Here is a 12149-nt window from a genome sequence, read left to right as displayed (position 1 = left end):
TTGGGAACATAAAATGATGTGGTGAGCCGGATCTGGCCCCTGGACCTTGAATTTCACACCTGTGCTCTAAAATGTCCATCGGTGTGAATGGGAGAGTTAATGGTTGTCTGTCTCTATGTGTGCTCTACACTTGGCGGTCAAGAAGACGTGTGGACCAGCCAGGACACCTCTCGGGATATGTGGGCATCACTGTGAACATTGACCTCTAGCACAGTCTTTGCTGCATCAGCGCTAAAGTTACTGCTCATACCTAAGTGATAGAAAAGTACATTGCCACAAGCTAAAATCATGCAAGACTTGAGTAATAATGTTACCCTGCTGGCTTTTATTAAAGTAAGGCAGATTCTTTTGGGGGGGGTTTTTTCGAAACAACCATTTTTTTATAAGGATAATATAATAATAATAATACATTTTATTTATAAGCGCCTTTCAAGACACCCAAGGACACTTTACAATAACAAAAAACACAAAACAATACGGGTTGAGCAGCGGCAGCCAAAACGGGCCAGCGTTCACTCAACCCGGAAGTCAGAAAGCAATGAATAAGGATGAGATTAACCTTGCATGCTTCAAAATATGAAAGTGGTGTAGTGCGGCCTGAGCAGTAACTAGATCTTCGCGCAGCTCTCTTTGCCACAATCACACTCTTAGAATTACTGGATCAAAAATAACCCAAGCTGGGTAAAATAGCGAACCCAGAGCTGCATCCAAAAGGGACAGATCCAATGCGAGGTTATTTATACCCAGCACATTGAGCTGAGGATTTGACCCATCACATTAGGTTAAGATTTTGTTCAAAATAATACAAATTTATTGAGCAAAATTTTCTAAGAAGATGATGCAACTTTCTCCTGTCAGGGTTTGCCACAGCAAGTCACTCGCAGGGTATGTTTTAAAACCGGATGCTTTTCATGACACAGCCCATCCAATTTCCATGGGTGTGCCATCTGGACCCCAATTCCTTGTGTCTAAAGACAGCGTTGTCACTCACTGAGCCGCAGCCAACGTTGACTAAAATCGTATGCGACTGAGTAGAGCTGGAGTTAAAAATGATCTTCATCGTTTTATTTTGGAAGTGTTTTACTTCCTTTTTGTTTGGATTCATATTGGCGGTTGTCTAAACATGCATCAAACTGCAAGTACTTATTTCTAAAACACCACAGCATCAAGCAAAAAGGAAGCGGCCTTGCAAAGCGCCTTTAAAACATTTTCATCCAGAATGATTCTTCGGCATGACAAGTAACTTCTGTGCTTTGAGTGATTGCATCCATTTAGTGGCACAACATTACCAACGAGACAGACGTACCCCTGGCAATAATCAGCAATGAATAATCCAGACTGTGGTAATGACATCAGAGGCTTGTGGTGAATTTTTTATTATTATTTTTTTACAGCTAAGCCATAGAAATATAATAATGAGCCTCACAAAATTCAAATTAGACCTGCATTAGCTGGCATTTGTTGCCATTACTAGAGGCCTCAAGCGCTATGCTCAAGTATTGTCTCGGAAAGTTGCTCACTTCTTCAAGCGGACGAGCAGCAACATTATATTCAGCACTGTGTTCGACGATGTAATAATATATGTGATAATAACTCAAATATGAATATTTGATGAATGGCTTCAACAGGGAACTACAACAAGCATATTTGACTTTCCATCGGGTTTGCTGATGTCAGTCAATAATCTGTGAATTTTGCGTTGATCCCCAAAGTTTTGATCATCAAAATGTGCTTGTTATTGTTGTTTGTTGTGGCGTAGAATTGCACTACATCAAACTCAGAGCAGTGTCTCATACTTTTGTTGTCTTATTTTAAAAAATGAAAAGAAATTTCAAACACCTCATATTGTTTCGCAGTGCCTTTCGATACAAGATGATTTCATTCCTCAAAAGCCAAAACTTTCCACTGAAATTATGCTGGAAAACTTTGGGGATGTTCTTGGTGAGGAATTAGCATTTTAACATTGCGAAAAGCTTACAATAAGTTGATTTAGCATCATAAGGCCTCTTTACTTTTTTTGTGTTATTATTATTTTATATTGTGTTACAGCCTATGAACTCTATCAGTCTCACGTCCATAAAAAAGTATTTAAAAAATAAAAAGTAGATCACCTTTAGCCCGTGATGACACATGACCGACAGCAGAGGACCTTTTTAGGGGTCTGCAGTCGCTTGTCGCTAGCGATCAGAGCCGTTGACGAACTCGTCAATTTATTTTTTTGCTAATTGTCATTCATAACTTGTTTGCTCAGCAATTCACCAATGGCAAAGAAAGGGAATCTGGAGCAAGATTTCAAAATGGAACACGCGAGCACTTTGCATGCTCCAAAAGTGTGTTCATGACTTCCTGTATCTGGTCTCCCACAAAGAAGGCAATCATTTCCTTTTTCCAAACATAGAGATGTGCCTGTCTTGTGTGTGGTTAATTTTTCATTTTCGTTCATGTTAGGGCCCGTTATGGCTATTTCTCATCATGTCATGCGTGTGTGCAAACGTGCATATGCATGCGTGCGTGTATGTGTGCGTGAACGTGTTGATAAACCGGAATCGCCTGCTTGAAAACGAGAGCTTGGCTCAAAAAAAGGTCGGGCACCCCTGATGTACATTTTATCCATACCTTCAAAGTTCAAACTGACTTTTCATATACCTGTACGTTTGAAGGAGTTTGCCAGTCCAAAATGATTCCTCCTCAGTTCCACACTTCCGTGCGAACAAGCTTGTGGTGTGCATCATACTTTTATTTAACAAACTAGAGAACCTCTCAAGTAAATGAAGTCATGAAAGTCTTCTTTTTTTTTTTTTTTTCTCGGACCCCACATATCGATTAATCTCCCCCTTAGACCTGCATGGCCTCAAGCTTGTGCTCGCAAGTAAAATAAAAACCAAAGAAAACAAGATGAGTGATCGGTTTAAGACAGGTGTGCCTAATGAAATGTCCAGATTAATTTGACAAAATGTAAATCACCGTGGAGCAGTCAAAACAAACACATTTCAACGAATTTAGACTGCAAGCACGTTTGACCCAGAGGGTGGCCGAGGTGTTGACTGTTAGCATCCTCAAACCTTATTAGGGCTCAGTTTGAGTGCGCGCATGGTTACCTAGCAAGGTTAATGCACTGGAACGATGTCTAATCCAATACACATTTACATTCGGTCGATGTTCTCCCGTCCTTCGCTGGCCACACATTACAAATTCATGACTTCACTCAAGAGTAAGAGACAGACGAAAAGAAAAAGGAGCCCATTTGGTGTCTTGCAGGAGCAACTGTGACAAAGTCACCAAGTCATATGTGAGGCCCATTCCTACGAAGTACATCTTCTTTCTAGCCTTACCCATGATGAAAACCTTCCCACTTGCTTTTTTAATGGTCCCTCCACCCCACAGCAAAGCCCTGCTTCCTTCTCCCGTGTTAAGGTGAGGCAATGTGTAAAAACAGCTTTTCTCTGCTCACCATCTGTGCTAAACCTAATTCTGCACCAAAGAGGGGGCGGGGGGCAATCCTTGCAATGCTTCACATTTGTATTTTGTTCAACGATGGCTTTCCCTTGTCTTTTAGTATATTCTATTATCTTGTTTGTCACGTCAAAATCAAGGTTTAAATGATTCCAATAGTTGCATAGACACTGCTTTTTTTTTCTTTTTTTTTATCATTGTTACCGCAATGTCTAAGGTCGGGGTGTCAAACTCATTTTTGTCGCGGGCCACGTCAGAGTTACGTCTTTGCAAACATTTTTAATCGTCTCATCGCATTATTGTTTGTCCACAACAAATTAATGGATTACTAGTTTTGAAATCAGTCACCGATAATAGTTTGTTCAATTATTGTTAAAGTAATTATAAACAAAATCTCATTTCTTATTTATTGCACATGACAATTTGACATTTCAGTGCACATTTTAGCAAGGATCATGCAAGTTGACACACATGATTTGCTTTCGCGGGCCACATAAATTGACGTGGGGGGGGCCAGATCTGGCCCCTGGGCTTTTAGTTTGACACCTGTGGTCTAACGCATTGGTTCTCAACTCCTGTGCCTGTAGGATCCGCACTTAGCTATTGTGTCAGAGATGTTCTGAACAGTGGCGGCTCGTCAACCGCCCTCCCGCACAGCTGAGTTACTTTTTCAAAAAATAATGAATGCAAATAAAAAATGACTTCAAAATATATGCATAGCTGTTTATAGTGATCAATAAAATTAATTAGTTTGTCTGTGGCAAATACGGGCGAATTGAGTCACATGACTTAACTCGAGTGCATCTTGAGCTGCTATTTTTAGGATTGTGATTTGCATGCTTGCCACAAAGGACTTGAATTGACTTGCTTTTTAAGGCTACGGGCACACTGCAGCTCAATTCCGATTGTTTTGCACTCGTGAGTCTCTTCAAATTATAATGCAGACATCACTCTGAGCCAGCCTGTTTGGTGAATCTGAAATCGGATTGGTTAAAAATGTCCGCATTTGAAATTCTGAAAGCCATGGGTGAATTAAAAAAAAAAAAATCTACCATAGCAACACACGACTGGAAGCTGTGTCGCCAAGACACATGCAACGAAATGAAGATAATAGACTGGTAGAAATAAATCAATGTAAAAAAAATGTAGCCCAGTGCTACGGATACAGTAGTGGTTAAAACCAGCAGAGGAGGCCTTGAAGGCCCCGACTGTACGCTACTGAGCTACTCAGATATGACAATCCATTTCAATTGGTGTTACCTTTTTAGGAACATCCTGTATTTCATGCATTCCAGCAGCATCTATTAGGAAGATCTAATAACGATTGTATACAATGGTACATTGCAGTCATGGAGGAGCACTGCATGAGTGTACGCATCTATCAGATGCAGAACCAACATCTTTCTTGTGTTAAACCAATCGACCAATTGTGCGTCACGCTTTGACAATCATCTCCGTCTATTCTCCTGTGGCACAGCTTAGTAATGGCATTCTCCTGCCTTACACGACTACTGCAGGAATGAGGGAATTGCAAAGGTGCAGCTTGGCATATGATTAAATATTTCATTTAGTAAACAAAATTAAAGAATGCGGGCAGAAACTGGAGCTTAGAAGAGCGGAAACGACGACCCGATGCTACACTGGGGATTGAAAACACCTGCCTGCAGGCAAGTCGACAATGTGATTTCAATATTTCATCATTAAAAATCAAAAAAAACATTCAAGCGTGCTGTTGAAAGTCATTTATTTGATGGCTTTTGAAGGCTTCCATGGCTTCTTCATATTGAGAACGACGGAATTCAAATAAGAGAGCAATAAAAATCCTCCGCGGGGGAGGAAGCGCAAATAGAGAACAAAAACAGAATTAACGAATGAGCGAAACAGCTGGCTGAACTGAGCAACTGCGTGGAGTCCAAGTTTCAGCGAAGCAGAGAAAAAAGGGAAATGTACGTTACAAATGCAAATGACCTGAGTAACCACGCACCCCTGAAGACAGAACAATTCAAAAACACAAAATGACAATGCACTAATCACTAATTACACTTGCTCAGTATCTCTCCAGTCTACAAATTATTTCAAGCTTCCGGCGGAAAGATTATGCCTACTCTATTAGAGATGGCCACTTAGCCTAATTACAGCAAGCTTGTTTGTATTCATTTAGATGTAATAAAATATATTTTTGGCACGTAATGATGTGCATTTGTTGAATGCTGGCCTACGTTTTCACATGCATTAAAAGGAGAGTTTTCTGTAAAAAAAAAAACAAAAAAAAAAACAACCAACAACACCAAAATGTAACCAAAACCAATGGTCCGTCTGACCTGACAGTTTTTGCTCCATGAATACAATCATCTGTGAAAAAATGCAATGCGTCTTGTCCCCGATGTGAGTGCCTCCAATTTGATTTAGAGCAGACCATCACGCCTGAGGAGAAACAACCAATCACAGACAGATGTGTGACTGACGAAGTCTCAATCATTTCTAAAAGTGATGGACAAGTATCGATCCGATAGCGGCCTTATTTTAGGGTATCGACTCTCACAAAGGCTGTCGATACCAGTCACCGATACCAGCCGCTGGCGCCCTCTTGTGGCCTTTCGATTACCAGGAAGTAATAGAAAGCTGACATCGTTCTAATGCCGCTTTTATATTTCCCCATGCAGCACCACACCACTCTGCCTCCATTGCTCTTCCTGGGCAGAATCAACTGATATCTATCTATCAATGCCTCACGGGTAAGTTTAGCATCTCTTTTTGAGTGTCGCGTGTGCCATAAAATGCTCATCATATTTGTAGCCCATCAAGGAGTTCATGTGTTACGTTGTTATAGATTAACCAAATCAGTTCATATCTTTTGTCATTTTCTCTGCTTCACGGGCGGTTTGAGGTGACTGGAGTTCTAGTTCCAACAGGCATAGTTTTTATTTTAGTCAGCGTTACAGTCACTGATTGTGCAGCATTAAGTGACTAAATATTTTTGGTCCAGTTCTCGGTTGTACGGGCAATGCTTAATGAAGCAGAGAGCAGAAATTAATTGTCTCACGAAAGACACAGACTATGTACATGTCTTGCACTGTAAGCACTACTGCATTCAAATTAGAGCAGTGTGTCAGCCAGTGGGACGCGGAGATGTCATCTCCGTCTTATGTAATGAGAGCTTCCATTTTAACCTGGCAGATCTGATCCCAATCCCTTATTGTCTTTGCTTAAATGAATTGCGCTAAATGCCAGTAGCCGCTGCTGGCAAAGGCGCTGAAGGTTAAGGGCGGCCACCCTTAAAGCATTCGTGAATCTGATCTTGTCCATTAGCCCACAAGCGGAGGCAGAAAATCAATGGGAAACAAAAGAGGCAACCTCTTGGGGAGTCCTGGGAACAAGAGAAGACGAACACAAATGGTGGAAAGAATCGTGCGTGAAAGAAATTTCCTCCATCAATTAGGGCGACTGCTAGCTTGTAGAAGTGTAAACAGAACTTAAGCCTGTAAGCGGCCATTTCAAACTGCCACTCATCCTGACGATCATTGTGTCCAGAGCGGGATGCTCCCATAGAACATCCATCCGTTGAATGTTCATCTGCAGGCAGGTGCCTTCACATCCATCGGAGAGCAGATAACGGTAATAAAAAAGACAAGCAAGCAGCTCATTAGGTTTGTCCCTCCTTAATAAATGACTTCTTTGTGCTGAGGAGGAAACTTTACATCGAAAGGGGACAACATTCTGGGCTTTGAAGTGTCTCTGGAAAGATGTATCAAATTTTGGCACGATATATACATGCTCCCATATGGCCATAATCTCATGCTATTTCAGACACAATAGATGATGTCAGGCAGGATTCAATCACACCGCTTCCCATTTTACGTTCAACATACTTCATGATGATGTCGGTAAGCGGCGGCATTATGAATGACATTGCTCGGCTTCCGGCATCAGGCGAGAATGTCCGTTCTCAGGGTAGTATGGCTTTGGTGTGGTTTTAAAAATTGCTGCTGTGGTCACTTTTTGGGCAATATTCATACAAAGTGGCTTTGTGTCAGGTTACGGTTTCAAGTTCCATCCATCCATTTTCCGAACCGCTTGATCCTCACTAGGGTCGCGGGGGGTGCTGGAGCCTATCCCAGCCGTCTCCGGGCAGTAGGCGGGGGACACCCTCAACCGGTTGCCAGCCAATCGCAGGGCACACAGAGACGAACAACCATCCACGCCCACACTCACACGTAGGGACAATTTTTTAGTGCGTCCAATCAGCCTGCCATGCATGTTTTTGGAATGTGGGAGGAAACCGGAGCACCCGCAGAAAACCCACGCAGGCCCGGGGAGAACATGCAAACTCCACACAGGGAGGCCGGAGCTGGAATCGAACCCGGTACCTCTGCACTGTGAAGCCGACGTGCTAACCACTGGACTACCGGGCCGCCCTCGGTTTCAAGTTAAGGAGTCGATATTTTTTTTTAGCCCTCCAAAATCACATTTTCATGTTGTTGTTTTTTTCCCCATGTTCTCAGCTACTACAAATTCTTTGTTTTCCAACAAGAGGACTGTGAATGTTGCCAAATTCTTGTCAAATGACTCTGTAACCAAGCAACTTTGTCGAGGTTGAGGTCAGGTAAGGCATTCATTCTCAGCATTGTTGTAAAATTGCGATTTGCAGTCAAAAACAACAACGTAGGCCACAACATACATACTGTACATATACACAAACATACATACATATATACAGTGAAACTCCTCTAGAACGAAACCTACATGGGCGAAAATACCCCCTTATGTGAAAAAATCTTCATGCATTAACACAATTCCCATTCTCCTGCCCCCCATACGACGAAACCCCCCCTGTTGCGTTATACGAAATCATTTTCTCTGCTCCAGCCTCGCGAAGACATTCACTACAACGAAGTCTTATCCAACTGCGACTTCTACTCCTTCGTTTGAAAAAAGGCAACAGCAACCACCACACTGGTTCACATAGTGAACGATGTTTATTTCGGTCACAGCTGCGAGTTTACTGGACTCAACATACTCATAGCTGCTCCGCCATTGGCTTACCGAGCAGACCTCACTGTCTATGTGATAGTAATGGGATTTTCGGCTCTTTTCGGTGATCCGGTTCATTTGGATCAGCTCAGTGAAAAGAGCCGGCTCTTTTTGGCTTTCAAACGGCTCTTTTAACTTTAGCTTTTCTTTTAAATATTTATGACAAATTTAGCATACATTTTGATAAATGACTTGGTGAACTAAATATTGCAGTCTACTGACTGCAAATAGCAACAATTATCAAGCAAAGAAATGACTTTTTACTTATTTTATTGAACATTAAAAAAGGCTTGAAACAATAAACAAGCAACAAAATTAAACTTCAACAAACAACAATCAAACATGCTGCATCATAACAGAAATGGTGAGTATTAACTGCAACAGCAGCAGTGAACAAAACAAACATAAGCTACTCCTTGCTTTATTTTAAATTTGCATTCAACAAAACTAAATACTTCAACTTGGACAACTTCAATTTGTCCAGTCTTTGAGAACACCCTCTCTGACGGGACAGATGTTGCTACAATGCACAATCTACTCTCCATTACTTTGATCAAATGGGGGTAGACGGAAGCTCGGTATTTCCACCAGCTCAGTGGATCAGCTGCCCTTGAAATCTGTGGTTCTTCAAGATATGCCCTAATTTAGTGTTTTGTGTTTTTGCACGCTTGGCTAATACTGTAAATTAAATTCAGATTGCTTGCCAAACACCTTTGTGGTTTCCCAGACCGTAGGGGGCGATATGAACTAAAGACATCCAATTCACCAAGAAGAAGAATAAGTACAAGCACAAGAACGGTACCACATCTGGTTCAATGAGCAAGTTTTTCCACTGTCCACAAGCCCTGTTCTCAGTGAGTAATTTTAACATTTTAAACTGACTTCGCAGTTTATCTCTGAGTGTTTAGATGCAGACAATTGGGGAGAGTTATTACGACACGTTGCTCCTTTAATTTTGTTGTTGTGATTCAACGTAAAAAACAATGTCAGCAAAGGGGGCAGTGAGCGAGCACGCCGCCGACAAGTAGACCTCAGCTGTCAATCAAAAAGCAATCGCGAACAGTGTTTGACTTGAATACTATTCTGTATGTTTTCCACACCAAAGCTGCTATCAGCAGTGGAAGTGTGATGGCTTCACATCAGGGGGGCAGATTTGTTTCAAAACTATTCCCACAAATGCACCCGTGACTTTGTTCATTTGTTTTTCGAAAGGAGGTTGCTCATTGTACTTTAGGTGTGGTGAGAGAGCCGCGAGTGGATCGCTCAAACAGATGCATTGCGAGTGCGCGCACGTTTGGAAATGGACGGGGTTGAAAGTAAAAGTCTCCCACTTTACGAATAATCAAATTAAAAAGAAAAAAAGAAACAACTTTTTTATGGACTACAGTGTGTGACTTTCCACTTTTGTTTTGTTTTTCTGCTTGACCAGATTAGTCAGATTACTGGGCCAAAGGCGCAGCTGCCAGACTCGGAGGACATGCGGAAGGGATGCCAACCTGCATTTGGACGCGTGAGTACTAGCTGTGTGGTGTGCTTGAAGAGGTGATGTCTGATCTCACGTTGCACCACAAGGTGGAGGTGAGTGCGCCCGCCTGTCTGTCTCTCACTCAACTTAAACTTCTGCTTCGTGCACTGCACAACAGTGTCAACTCCACATAGACAACCCGAGCATCATCAAGCACTTCTGGAATATGTTTTTAAACCTTGAAGTGGACCAAATTAGTATAAAAATGTGTCTATGTATGAATATATATATATAATATATACATACATATAACTAACTTGGCCCACTTCAATGTCATTTAAAAACTTGACCAGAAGAGTGTGATCATGTTGTTGTGGAGTACACGGCAGTTAGTTTTTGTCTCAGTGAGAAAAGTCGGACGTGCTCATGTTCCCCTTGGTGTGTCATGAGATGTCAGTGACATCACGCATGAGCTGGTCAAGCACATGCTCCCATCTCAGGCCTGTCGTCAGTGTTTGTGTGCGTGCAACTTGAACTGGCCCACACAAAGATTGACTGGTCAAATGCTTTCACATTGTCATGTTCGCTTTTCTGTCCAATACATTGTTCAACTTGAATCTTTGAGTCTTTGCCTTTCATGACTAAATCCATCCTCAACTCACTCGAAGCCTTTTCAAAGACTGACGTCTTGAGCTCAGACTTGCGCTTCAGTCACATCAGACAGTCTTTTCACTGTTCCCGTTGGTCTCCACATGACTTGAAATTCCAGGAATCAAGCCTTTGGGTCACGTGAAACCGACGGGAACAGTGAAAAGACTGTCTGATGTGACCCAAGTGCAAGTCTGAGCTCAAGACTCAAGTGGGACTTTGGAAGAAGTACTGCAATGCCCGCCCCAAACCACACCCAATTTGACATCCACCAATCGCGGCGAGGCCCTCATTTGCATAACCCTAACCCTAATTTGCATAACAACACCCCCTTTCCGAGTTCTGACCAATCAGATTGCTCGAAATTTGCATAACCACCCCCTTTCCACCAATCACAGCATGTTATCGTCATGCTCCACCCACTTTCACAGCTATCAGCGAATCATCAGCCATCATTCCAGCCAGGCCACACCCACTTGCCTTGATTATTCTGCCTGGGAAAAAAAATCCAGGAAAAAAAAATTTAGGAAAAAAAAATCAGAAAAAAGTTTAGAAAAAAACTGAAAATAATTCTGTTTAATTTTTTTTTTAAGTTAGATTGTGGTGTTGTGTTTAAAAATGAAGTTGAGTTGAAGTGTTCTTTGTAATCAAGCTTTATTTCTCTTGCAGAGTAGACAATCACAAAAGCCGAGGAAAAAGTTGCAAGTTGGATGGCACTCTGCTTGTTGCTGGGCAGCGAAGTGGTCAGCTCTTGAGAAGAACGTGGGACAGGGGTGTTGACCTGAGAGGAAAGGCATCCGTGAGTAACACGTAAGTCAATTTCTTGTGCAGACAAAGATGTGTTGGGCATGAAATTTATCAGGGAGATAGACTGCTGGGTCTTTCGACAGCAGGAAGCCGATTATGTTTACTGCTGCCTGGGGGAGAAAAAAGTAGTCATGATGGTGCATTGAACGAGTGTAAATGTCTCCTACTTTTCAGGCTGGCAAGTTTGACTTCAGCACCTTGCGAATAACAGGAAGAAGAGCAATAAAGTGTTACCTGCAGGTCTGTGCTCGTAGGTGGACTCTGGCGGTGAGCAGGTGACTCCCTCTTGTGGCACGGAGGACCCAAGAACAATCTTCCATCAACTCTGAAAAATGAAATGAGGCTTGTTGTGTTGGGTCTGTCTCAGTGACAGACTGAGGCTGCTGTTGTCTTCTTCTCTGATTAAAAAAAAAATTGTCTTCTCCTCTGAACAAAAAAGTGTCTCTCCCTAGCGGATATTCCACGAATTGCACCCTATTAAAAATATTCATTTCGTGTCTTTTGTGCATTTTTTCACTTTTAAATTATCCTGGGGGCCTGATCAAACCTCCTTGCGGGCCGGTTCTGGCCGTATGATATACACCCCTGATGAATAGTCAGGCGTTTTTAGCAGAAAAAACCGACCATGTATTAAAAAGGTGTTTTAACCCGTAAAAACGACCATGGATAGTAAGACATTTGAACCGGAAAAAACGGCCATGTATATATATATATATATATATAATAAGGCGTTTTTAGACGAAAA

General features: G+C 42.0%; 1 protein-coding gene across 8 annotated transcripts in view; it reads left to right on the top strand.

Annotated features, from left to right (window-relative positions):
- LOC147200307 (ependymin-like) overlaps window positions 1–11893 on the top strand; it is a 39843-nt gene extending 27950 nt beyond the window's left edge. Inside the window, exons 9-16 of one of the 8 annotated variants that reach the window (XR_015101759.1) lie at window positions 6117–6188; window positions 6985–7068; window positions 7542–8056; window positions 9212–9338; window positions 9697–9800; window positions 9914–9994; window positions 11267–11407; window positions 11579–11893. The gene's annotated coding sequence lies outside the window, so the exon portion shown is untranslated. Of the gene's footprint in view, window positions 1–6116; window positions 6189–6984; window positions 8057–9211; window positions 9339–9696; window positions 9801–9913; window positions 9995–11266; window positions 11408–11578 lie in introns of all 8 variants that reach the window. The other 7 variants (XR_015101760.1, XR_015101763.1, XR_015101764.1 and 4 more) reach the window with 7 other exon arrangements.
- Window positions 11894–12149: the final 256 nt, after the last annotated feature.

This window comes from Hippocampus guttulatus, chromosome 9 (assembly GCF_054856545.1).
Source record: "Hippocampus guttulatus isolate MCC_2025c chromosome 9, RoL_Hgut_1.0, whole genome shotgun sequence".
In the NCBI taxonomy this organism is placed as follows: domain Eukaryota; kingdom Metazoa; phylum Chordata; class Actinopteri; order Syngnathiformes; family Syngnathidae; genus Hippocampus; species Hippocampus guttulatus.
Note: the sequence above shows the minus strand (reverse complement) of the source record. Positions and strands in the feature narration are given on the sequence as shown.